Source organism: Capsicum annuum, chromosome 3 (genome assembly GCF_002878395.1).
Source record: "Capsicum annuum cultivar UCD-10X-F1 chromosome 3, UCD10Xv1.1, whole genome shotgun sequence".
NCBI classification, from domain to species: Eukaryota; Viridiplantae; Streptophyta; class Magnoliopsida; order Solanales; family Solanaceae; genus Capsicum; species Capsicum annuum.
In genome coordinates, this window is record NC_061113.1 from 64,380,293 (window position 1) to 64,393,661 (window position 13,369).

Below are 13,369 nucleotides of genomic sequence, written 5' to 3' on the forward strand. Positions count from 1 at the left end.
ATTCATGGTTTAGTCAAAGAAATAAATTAAAAACTTAAGAAATTCACACTTCACATGAAAACCCTAAGCTTAAGGGGTGAATTAAACATGAGGAACTGAGTTATCTTTGGGACTCAATGGGTGAAAGAAAATCCATTGATGAAATCTCAAATACCTGAGGTTTAAAGCCTTGAAGAAATCTTTGGATTTGAAGCCAAAAGTTGAAAAAATCTATTTCTTGCTTGGAGAGGTAAATCACTCCTTTCTCTCTAAATTTTCCAAGTGTTGAGTGAATTTTGAGGAATGGGGGACTTAGGGGTGTTTAAAATAATTATTCAGCCTTTGGGAAGCTTAAACGGCGTAGCTTTGGTGTTAAAATAGTAAGAAAAGATCAAACAACCCCTCAAAAATTATCTGAAAAACTCCTGGAAGCTATCCCGATGTCTTAGGTGATGACTCGTAGTGTTTGGCTACGATTCATAGCCTAAGTCATAACCAAAGGACTTAAATTTTGGTCCTCACTTCTCAGACGATGACTCACACTAGGAGTTATAGTGGTCTGTGATAACTCGTTGTCATTAGTAGCTTTGACAATGCTTCAGTAAATTGGTCATAGTTTTTATTTTGATATCGGATTAAGGCAAAACTGAAAGCATTGGAAATCTAATTCAATTATATATATATATTTTGGTGTGTCCTTATCTCAAAAACATGTAGTAATCTAGAAGTTATGTTTGTTTGGAGTTGACCATAGTTATATTCTTCTTAAGAATTCAGTCAGTAAGGGATATTTTGACTTGTCTATAAGCTAGTAGTTATTTGTGGCCCTAATATATGTCTAACTCACTTATAAAACTACCAAAATATAAATATTTTATTTTTCATGAACATTAAACATGGGTCTAATATTGGTTTGAATTTTTGGAGTGTTCCAACAATTATGAGGCGTATATATAATTATATTACTCGGTTCACTCAAGGAACCATCAAACTCATATGTCCCTCATACATACACACTATAGGTAATACATATATCCTATAGTCATGACTTACAGAGGATAAATTTCATTTATGTTTTAAGACCCCAGACGCAAGTGTCTATCAACCTTACTCCATTAATAACCCGCGAGAACATTTCAAATACAAAAATATTTCATATTTAACCATAAGGTAGGCCAAAATCATACAACATGTAAAATCACTTGCATTAGCCACACCAAACAATATGCACCAACAAGCCACACTACAAAGTAGTTAACATGCAGATGTAGTACAAATTTGATCAAACTATAATACCATTATCTGTCGCGAACCAAGCTTGCACAATTCCTCTAAGTCGGAGTTTTGTCCTTTCGAGAATTTTTGCTTGCTCTTGGTCTAAGAACATGCATACAAACTAATAATAATAAAATGAACTACCATATTGGGAATTATAACTCACACCCAACACCTAAAATTTATAAGTTCATGATCATTCTCTTCCCGTTCCTTGGCTTTTCTTTCGTAATTCACCTAAAACTACTAATTTCATGAATTTATTAGTGAATTCATGAAATTCAAGGGGTAAATTAACCATTAATAGTTATAACCCTTTAAGTTATTACTTAATTTGCTCCCTCACATCAGAAAACAACTAAAATCATACCTAAAACCCTCTCCGAACTCCATAATTTAGCAATTCTAAATCAATAATTACTAGATAACAGAGATAAAATCCTTGCCTTAACAAAGTCTAATGGATAAAATCTGATGCAAATCGCCCCTTCTTTGATCGAAAATGAGTTTTAGATAAATAAACTATTTTGGAGAATTTTAAATATGAAACTGCAACTTCTATCGCTATTATAGTGGCACCTGCCACTGTAGCGGTCGTTGATCGGGTTGAACGACACTATAGCAGGTATTATTCTGCTATAGAGACACGTTGCTATGGTGGTATGTAGGGCTGCGCATATTTTGGTTTAAACCGAAAAAACCAAAAAATCAAATCGAAATTTTAATTTTGGTTTGATTTTTTGGTTTTTCGGATTGTTTTCGGTTTTTAATTTTTGAAATTTGGTTAAACAGTTTGGTTTATGGTTTTTCAAAAAAAGAATTTAGATAAACCGATAAATCAAAATTCTATAAATAATTAATAATATATATTTTATTATATATAATATTTAATATATAATAATATAATATAAATATATAATAGCAACCCTAATAACTAATAAGTAATAGCACGCCACATACAACTAACAACATATATCAGTCCAATAGTAGAACAATCGATCGAAACACAGACCGCCGACGAGATTGTCGTCTGTACAACAATATCAGAGCCGGTGACCGGACGACCATTGTGCGTTGCAGCCCGCAGTGCCGACTGTGGTCTTTCAGGCAGCGACCACTCTTTCGAGTTCTGACTGTTCATGCAAACTTATGTATAATGAAGTTATATATTATGTCAAACTTATGGTTATATCATTTAGTTTCATCCATGTTGAGTTATTTATATCTGGGAATGAAAAAGGTTTGAATTTTTTTTTAAATCATTAATTTTAAATGTCTAGTCATAACAAAGAGAGGTTCACTACTTCAATCTTCAAAATCGAAATAAAAATTCAAAATAATTGAACCGAATTTGTAGAAATCGAACCTAACTAAATTTATTTTGGTTTGGTTACGGTTGTCATTTTTGTCAATCCAAAAATCAAAAAACCGAATCGATATTAAACTATCAAACCGAACAAATAGAATGTCCATCCCTAGTGGCATGAACATTGTTATAATGGAGTCGGCGTGATAGAATGTCCAGCTTCGCCCAAAAATTTTAATTTTTGCAACATACCTTAGATCAGGTATATTCCAAATAATGTCCTTTATGCTAAGATCTAATTCGGAAGTTCTACTTACCTAAATTAGATTCCGTAAATTTCTATGGTTTCCTTATCATCCTATCTAACTAGAAACTAAATCAAATACCACCAAATTTTTCCAAATTATTTTCATATTTCTCTAGACTATGCCTCGCTCTAATTTTATGTGAAACTAGCCTAGTCTGAAATTTATAACTTCAAGTCTGGAAAATTTTTTACATGGAATTTCAAATTAAAGATTTATACAAAATGATAGAAAATGGTTTTTACATATACCAATCATGGCCTGGTTTACTCCATTTCACCACTTTACAGTCGATTTTAGGCATGTATCCTTCTAAGAATTGCACTAGAAGAGGCCACTGTTGGGGTATATTCTATAGCCATGGGTAGAGACGTCTAGTATTTTAATAAAAATTATAATTTATTTCAAAAACAAGCTATTGAAAATGACATGTTATACCCATGAATGATGATATTCCTTCTTTTTCAAATTTTTCGAAGGATAAACGTATGCGTAGCTTTGTAGATAGCTTCAACTTAATAGGAAACTCTTCGCTCCACCAGCTATAAATTGTTTGATTCACATTAAGAAAGGTCCTTGTAATCCTATTGCTATGGCATAATTGGTCCATACCTTCTGAGAAAATAGACGCTTTTTGAATAGATGTCTTATAGTTTCTTGAGCATTTTCTGCGCAATAACTGCATCTAGAAATGATATTAACGCCCATCATATTCAGAACTTTATTAATAGGAATCCTCTTCTTCAATAGCCTCCACAGAAAGAAACAAAACTTAAAAGATAAACCTTGAGTCCACTTATTATGGCATAGCTGTTGCTGCTCCATCTCTTTCTTGAGGTGGTTATGATTTATCTTATTCTATAATCTCTTCAGTAATGATTAGCTCCTTTTTAATGTGAGATAAAATATCTGTTGGTAGGAGCATATGCAATTTGTTTTTATTCCGTGCACCATGTTCTATCAATTCCTTCACATCTTTCATCGGTCTGTCGATGTGAAATATAGGTGGTAGGACATAGTACAAGAATTCAAGTTTTTTCCAATAATAAAACCATATATTTGAATACTCACTCTTAGTTTCCCGCTAGATTTTCTAATTCAGACTATATTTAGCTTCGAGCATTTTCTTCCAAACCTGTGAGCCTCCCTTCTATTCCACTATTTGAGGGATATGTTTTTGTAGTATTTGTTCCACATAAAACATATAATTAGTCCAAAGTAATTTAACAGTTTTGAATCTCCACCACAACTTTGTAATCAGTGTTTGAATATATTTAAAAGACATTTAAATACCAACCCGCCTTTTGATTTTGGAATGTACAGTCTGCCAAGACATACAATGTTAACACCCGACCTCTTGTTCATTGTTCTAGAAGAGTATATCAAAGATTTTATGGAGTTACGGGGATGGTTAGCACAGTCCCTGAAGCATTCACAAATGATTTGAGTGAGTTTTGAGGTTATTGAGTAGCCTTGAAAGTGATTAGTTTGATGTTAGTCAATATTTAATGATTCAAAGTATTGGATGGTGATTCTGTCAGTTCTACTAAATTTGAAATGTCGATTTTGAATTAGTAGCACGGTTGGTTTGGGTTCTAATTCATTACCTTAGGTTTTGAGCATTTTGACAAGAAACTAGTTGGAATAGCTTAGAAAGGGGTTTGAGGGGGTTAACTTATTGAAAACAATTGATAAATCTAATGGTTCCATTAAGAGCCCGTTTGAATAGGATTAAAAAATGATCAAATCAGCTTTTAATCTCTTTTTTTAGTTTTTTAGGTGTTTTAAAAAGTGTTTAAAGAAGAGCTAAAAACTGATTAAAAAAAAAAACAAAAGATGAGAAGCTAAGTATCCCCAACTTTTTACTTTTTCGATTAAAATTATTTTCGATTTGACCTACACATTTACTTTTTTGTCCCTTATATTTTTCTCCAATTCCAACAATACCTGTAGCTCTTAAATATATGAGTTTTCTTCCTTTTTCTCTTTGCCACTTTTCTTTGTCTCTTCCCTCCAATTTCCTATTCATCTTTCTGTTTTGTTTTCATTACATCGAAGGTTTGCCTAAAAATTTTAGTGTCAAATCGAGCTTGTGATAAGTTCTTCTCTATCCGTTCCTATAAAAAAAAATTTTAAAAAAACTAATGAATGTTGAATGGATTCACTTGCCATGATATTCGGCTTTCAAATTTAAGAATCTTTACAAATACTAGCACGTCTATAATAAAAAATGATCCATGGTTACTATATTTGTTTCTCTTGAAATTTTTGGGGATGCGGTAAAAGATGTTTTAGCCTTTCCTAGTTTATATTGATCATTATGCTAATAGCTAGCTAGGTGGTGATAGGAATAATATTAGATTACACATGAATATTGTATAAGAGTTGAAAAAAAAAAATTGATAGCTTTTGCAAATTATGGAGATTTATGTCCATGAGAAAAATTATAACTTAGAAAAAATTTAAATTACGTGTCTAAACAACTATAGCAAACTCCAAAGCAGCCTAAAAGCCCAATTATTTGTTAATTTCCTGAATTAACTTGTCTGTCAAAATTGAACAAAAAATAATACATGACACGTTTATGTAATATGCATGTTATAATGTCAAATTTGGTGTTGGATTAAGAAAAGTAAAGAGAAGAAAATTTGTTCAACATAGCTTTCACATATACAAGCTAGATGAGGCTACCGGATTAATATATTACCTTTGCCTTTAGATTGTTAATTACATCACCTACAGTACTTTATTTTGGTAGTCTGATTGTGTTAGAGTTTGTGTCTGCAAGTATTTGCTTAGTATATCTCGTTATTAAACAAAAACTGAATAACTATATAAAGGATCAGGTGGTTCGGTAAAGAGGAAAAAATTGTTCAAAATAGCTTCCACATAGAAAAGTTCTAGCCAATGACGCTACAGGTTCATTTATGACCTTTGTCTTTAGATTGTTAATTACATCACCCACAGTACTTTATTTTGGTAGTTTGATCATGTTGGAGTCTGTGTCATGACCCGAACTAGGCCCTGGCCATGACGGGGTTCCCGAACCATAATTGCCTGAGCCTCTTTCTTTCTGATAACTATGCACACCATTTAAACAATATAAAGAGATGCACAAGTTTCAACATACAGACACACGGTCAATTTAATAATTCAATTGAACAATCCAAATGAAATTTCATAAACCTCTAATAGTATCTAACATAGTCTGCGAAATCTCTAATACATCAAAACCAACATCTTACTTAAAACTGGGACAAGGCCCCCAGTTGGACTAATACCACAATGAAATAATAAACTCTAAGAATGGCCTTTCTAAGTAAGGGAGGCTCACCAACTGCACACTTCTGTCTGACAAATCTACGGCTTAGCGAGACCCTTAGACTGAGCCTCAGGCTCTGAAATAAAGGGGGTCAATACAGATGCATTGGTATGCAGAGTAATCTAAAAACAAAATACAACTTTTATATAACATAGGTGAAAGCTTTTATAAAACATATTATTACAAAATCATTTGGAAAAACATAGGAATAGTATGGTGAGTTTCAACAACATTTCTGTCCTATATGGTTCAATTTACTTCAACACAAGGGAGCTAGATGGTACACCCTATAAGTTCACACTTTTACCGACTGCCAGAACGCAGTTTGCTACCAAGATTGGAGTACTAATGAAGGGAGGACACATAAGATCATACAACAGGGTACCGCAAGCTCCCAATCAAGTCAATATGCCATGGTTGGGCTCAAGATCACAAAGCAGGGCTCCTAACCATAGGTCCCGAATTGGGACAACATGATACTAGGTAAAAAAGATCATATAGCAGGGTACCAAGGTCCTATGTCAGAAAATCACGATTTCCAGCATAAAGTCTTCTGACTCGTGCTTTCTTCGAGTAACCATCTAACCTACATTGGTCTAATTTTAAGTTTATTATAAGAAAACATGCATCATACACACAACATTCCTTTCCTTTTTATTCAAAGGCGAATCCTCAATGGGGTATCGTCATACCCCGACTTACAAGTCATCTGTATCACATCGATTCTCAGCACTTCTTATGCAAACCATTTGTATGCACACCGATAAGATTTCCATTCATTCAACACATGCATATTGATTTCCAACACTTTAATATTCAAGAATTTTTTATCATTATTAAAGTAGCACAACATTAGCTAAACACAATTTTTATGTTCAAAAAGGGCTTTTAAAACTCATGCTCTCAATAGTTTGATATTAGTATTGTATGGGGTACATAAATGTCATCATGGGGGTTAAAAGATCCACAATTCATATTCATAACACTGTTCAAAAATCCAAAAGCACATGTCCACAAATTAAACAATCAAGATTTATAATAAAAGCAACCCCATGATCTTTCGATATTCTTCTCAAAACCCAATCACAATGCATGTTTTTTTTAAAATGAAAGTTCACACTTACAATTATACACATACTTAAGTAACTATTAAAAACTTGTTTAAATATGTATCAAAATCATGCCCATGAGATTAGGACAACCCCACGTACCTTAGTTTTCTTAGTAGAGAGAGTGGAACCCAAATCTTGATTAAGTTCTTGAACTTCTTGACCTAAAGGATGAACTCTTGATCCTTGAGAAAAAGGATTGGGGTTTTGATTTGAGAGGATATGAGTAGTTTCTCATGTATTTGGCCCTAAACACATTTTAATTTCATGTTATAACTTAGTTTAGATTAGGGGAAATAGACTAAAATACCCCTCCTGACCTGGAATTTAAAAAAATGCAAACTGGACACTCGATACGTTATCTGACGTGATGCGTCGATCCACTATTTCATCGACGCGATCATTAACGTGGCACGACGACTTCGCATTAGGCCACTGTTTCATCGATGCGATCATCGACGCGGCGGATGACTTCGCGGCGGGCGACTGTTTCCATCATCTAAACACATTCCATCCCCTGTCCAAAAAAATCCAAAACTTCTCAGAGACACCCTCCTTACATTCCTGAACATGAATCAACTTTAAAAATCAAGTCTCGAGGTCGGAGAGATAGATTTAAGGAACATTAAAGTTTAGAAGCTAATGTGAAGCTAAGTCATTTTTGACACTTACAAAGATTACAAGTTGCTAGCTTCTTAAGCATGCTACCAGGGGTGATACTATGCCAAAAACTTTTGCGGGGTGTTACAGTCTGTGTCTGCAAGCCTTTGCTTTATATATCTCACTATTGAGAAGAAAACTTCTTTCACGTTAAGATTTGTCTTTGCACTCTACAGGGTAAAAATTATTCCCAGTAAGAGCAAACTTACTAGCATTTCTTTCAAAGTTGTTTGACCATACTTATAGTTTCAAAAAAACTTAATTCTATTCTCATCTGGAAGGGCTTGACCCTTTGTGGTAGGGACAACCTACAAAAAACATACATATTGATCATATATTATATTTATTAAAGTAGAGACTTCAAAATTTTAATTATTTATTTCCTATAAGTATTTTGTTGACATTTTCTGAGGCATGCTGCTAATGGTTACGAATCCAATTCCTGATGTCTACAGGTAGGATGAAACAATTAGAAACCATTCACAAGAGAGGAATAAAGTAAAAAAAAAAATAACAGAAATAAAAAGAAAAAATTGAGCCAGTGAGTAATGAGCATACTGCATAAATGACAACAAACAGATATGAGTTATGAAATAATGCAATTAATTCACCGAAGTCCTAAAAATAATGATCATTCACATATACAACCTGGATTATAGGAGAATCAGGATAAAGAATCTTACTATTAAAATAAAAATCATTAGTAACATCATACACTAACAATATACCCATGGCTCCACGATACTAAGCTGGAGAAATTTGTAATTAGAAAAAGAAGAAGCAATAAGTACACAGATAACAAAACACAAGAATCTAAGGAAGATCGTCTCTTTCTTTTTAATAAGAGAACAGTTTATTCATGAGGTTGAGAAATAGGCACAAGGATAGTGGCTCATCAACTTTGAAAAAATAATATGATAGAGAAGATCAATATAATCCAATCTCTTCATAGGAGCAACAGTAAATAGTCACATGGAAATGTAGGGAAAAAACAAAGGGGGATAAAAAAAATCATCAAACTGAACTTCTCTAAATAAGACTCAATTAAGAAAACAAAAATGGAGAAAACTTCTCGCGGTCATGGCAATCTCTTATACCAGAATCCTTTATAACAACCTTGATGAAAAACCACCAGAACTTTTATCAATTAATAACCATTACAACATACCAGTAGTGATGGTCTGAAACCAGTCTTGATCAGTTGTATCCCATATCTAAAGCTTGATTCTTTATCCATCAAGCTCAATGGTCTGAATTTTAAAATCAATTCTAGAAAAAGAAATAAAAGCAAGCACTGAGAAGTAATTGCAAAGAAAAACTACGCAGATAATTTTCAACATGTTCCAAAGCAATTACCACAGAAGTGTACCAGTGAACAATTTTGGATTTTCTAAACACTACTGGCCAAATCAATATAATTGAATAGAAATACATTCATAATTAAGTATATTTGTTCATCATTTATTCTTCTTTCTAATATTGTTGTTAATATTTTAGTATGCTATTGGAACAAACAAAATTTAAAAAATATTGTTGCATGGAAATATTCCTCACATACCATGCTCACTAAGTTTTTTCAAAAATGTTCGACGGACAATGAAGCACGAATGTACCGATATAAGGAATTTCTAGAGTATTATGTTTGGAACCCGCAGGGTAAGATTTGGACCTCAAGAAAAACAAGAGCAATTATTTATCGAATTAATGTTGGTAAGCACTACAACCACTCTTACAATTTGTGTATGTTTAGATTTGATTTATTTTAATCTTTTTCTTTAATGTCACAGCTAACCCAACAAAAGAAGGCAAAAAATATTATTTGCGATTATTATTGAATCACGTACGAGGACCAACTTCATTTGATTCATTGTTGTCTGTTAATGGAAGATCATGTGAAACATTCAAAGAAGCTACAAAAGAAAGAGGTTTACTGAAATCAGATAACAACATTTCTGAATGCCTATGTGAAGTAGTCGTGTTCAAAATACCATCAGCTTTGAGAAATTTATTTGTAGTAATTTTGGCTCATTGTAATCCTATGGATGTTAGAAAGCTCTAGGATACATATTATGATGATATGTCAGAAGATTTTAAAAGAACACATGACAATTCTCCTACTGCTTAACTTCAATGAACATTAAAAAGCATAAATCATTTCTTAGAGAGTATGGGGAAGAAAATTGAAAATATAACATACCTAAACTTAAACACAGGTTGGATGATGGAATTATATAAGAATGTAAAGAAATAAGGGAAGAGAAATCTATAATAGTGCCTTTAGAAGATTTGGCTGTAGAAACAAAACTAAATCTTGAACAAGAGAAAGCATTCAAGATTATATTGGAAAGGGTCGATACTGAAAAATCAAGATTATTCTTTATTGACGGACCTAGAGAGACTGGAAAAATATTCTTATATCGCACAATACTTACAAATATTAGTTCGAGAGGGATGATAGCTTTAGGAACAACAAGTGGTGTAGCTGCAACTCTTTTATTGGGAGGTCGTATAACACATACTAGATTTGAGATACCACTTTAGTCAACTGATTCAACAATCACATGTATGTCAAAGAAAAGTGGTGGAGGTAAATTGATTAAAAAATCCAAGATGATAATTTGGGATGAAGCACCTATGGCTAGCCGTTGGATAGTTAAAACAGTTGATAGGAGCTTCAGAGATATATTGGACATTGATGAACCCTTTGTGGGAAAGTAATAATTTTTTACTACAATTTCCGTTAGGTACTGCAAGTAATTCCAAAATCTACTAGGGCTAAAACGGTAAATACAAGTTTGGTCAAATCATACTTGTGGCATCGAATGAAAAGGATTAAATTGACAAGAAATATGAGGGAACGAATAGATCCATCATTTAGTGAATTATTATTACGAATAGGTAATGGTGAGGAGCCTAAAATAAAAGATGATTTGGTACTTCTTTCAAAACGACCGGTTATTGAAAATAAGAGTAATAGTACTAGTTAAGATGCCTTACTAGGCCAACTATTTCCATCATTGGATAAAAATGCAACTTGTGTAAAATACATGACAGAACGGGCTATCCTAGCTAGCAGAAATGAATACGTTGATCAGCTAAATGAAATGTTAATTTTCAGATTTCCTGATGAAAGCAGAATGTTTCTTAGTTTTGACTCTGTAGAGGATGACACCAATAATTACTATCAAGAATATTACTTGAATGCACTAACTCCAAATGGTGTACCTCCACATAGGTATGCTTTTGATTATTTATCAATATAGAACTATATTTAAGAATCAAATTTTCTGTAATATAAAAGTATCTATGGTTCATAGACTGGATAACACAGAAAGATATTCTTACTATTAATTATTAAAGTAAGCTACATTTTTATATGTGACCAAACAATATAAAGGGATACACTATATATATATATGTGTGTTGAATACATTATAAATTAAAAAAAAATCTTACTTGATACTTTTCACAGTATCTTTGTGCTTCAGTTGTGTAATTCCCAAATAGCTTTGACCATGTTCCAGGTGCAAAGTTTCCAGTATCATCATATCCTAAGCTAGCTATCACTCTTGCCTCATTAGATAAGAATTAGATCTTCACTCTGTCTCCGAACATCTTAAAACAAAAATCTGCATAATCAGTAAAAATTTTCCTGTAAAATTTCCATAGCAAAACCATATTACCAAAACAGTATACAGATTATTCGATTGAACAAGTCATGAAGTGATGTATTTACATAACTTCATGGCTCAACCATCCATTATATTTATCCATGAGATGAGCGATGCTCCTTTTATGCTTTAAAAGTCGTATATTCCCTTCCATTCTCATTATTAAGCTTTGATTTTTTATCTTCTTTTCTTTAAGTTGATTCATCCCTTGCATTATAATTATTAAGATTCACTTTTTGGTGTTATTTTCTCTGAACTGATTCATCCCTTTTCTTGTGTGATTTGTATTCTTCATCATTATGACTCTTCAGAAAGTTCTGGGAAACATAGGCATAAAACAAGACTGATTAGGCAGGAAAAATATCTTCAGTATGTATAATCCAACTACAATTTAAGGACAAGGTGTCTATTCAGAAGCAGAAACACACGTCACCAACATAACAAATAGCTTTATTGATATTCCCTCTTCAGTTTATAATTGAAAAGGTCATCATTCACTTGTACTTATATCAATAGAAAATCTCCCTACACAGCCTCCCCGACAAAGTAAAAAAGAAACAGTAATATTTAACCTGGAAACTCTACGATATGAAGGCCAAAAAAAGGAAAAATAAACTCTTTTCGATTCTCCACATTATTCTGAAACTTACTATTATGATAATAATGCAAGTTTACTTAGATCTCAAGAACTATGTCATACCTCATTTTTTCACTTATGGGCACTACAGGTAAAATCCTTTAACTTCTATATGCTAAAAGTGACCCAAGAAATTCTTGTTAGTGATTATAATGTTTCAAGAAATGAATTGACTATATTGTGGATGGTGCAAGTTCTGGTCATTGTATAGAACGCTTATTTGTACACGTGTCGCTAGTTTAGATAGCTTATGCTCTAAAGCTTTGAATTTCATCTTACACTAGATTCAACTGTGATTTCTCGCATCAAATGAAGCTCCATCTCCTTTGTAGGTGGCTCAGACTTTGGTTTTTTAACAAACTATCAAGGACGAAAACGAATATGTTTTAACAGTGGGAAAAAGAGTTCCATGTGAAATAAGTTTATGTATGAGTATTATATATTGCTAAAGACAATGAGTAACCTCTTTATTCATAAAAAAATCAATGGAATTTCCATATTTCTCAGTGAATGTAGCTCTCAGTTCATGTAATTCTAACAAATCAGAAAATCTAGCCGCTGCAAACATCAAAGTTGAAACAGCTTCTTTGCAATTCTCTAGGAACTCCCTAAAAACAAATAATTACCCAGAAAATAGGATATTAGTCTGACCAACAGAGAAGTTGACTAAAAGTAAAAGTATATTTCAATACGCCATCTCAAAAGAATAAAAATCATAAAAGGCTAATGATTAAACATTCAAAAGATACATTAAGATGCAACATTAAATTATCACTCTTCTTGAAAAATCACTAAGATAAAACTTGCGAGTTGATAATAATGTAGTTAAATTACTTGGGAGGATCCTGGACCACGAGATTGAGAAACACTAAGCATCAATAATTTCAATGCCTTACAATTATATATTGTAACTAAATAACATTCTACACAAATTTCAAGAAAAAAATGTTAACGTGTTGAAAGTTACTGTAAACATATAGCTATAGTTTTATTACTCATATGATCTTTATTTTTAGCATATTTGATTGGAAACTTATTATTCAAATTCTTCATAGTATCGTTCTAACAATATTTTATTGGTTTACAGCTTGGTCTTGAAAAAAAA

General features: G+C 32.5%; 1 pseudogene; it reads right to left on the reverse strand.

Moving 5' to 3' along the window:
* Positions 1-2,188: 2,188 nt before the first annotated feature.
* LOC124896669 lies at positions 2,189-12,961 on the reverse strand (annotated as a pseudogene).
* Positions 12,962-13,369: the final 408 nt, after the last annotated feature.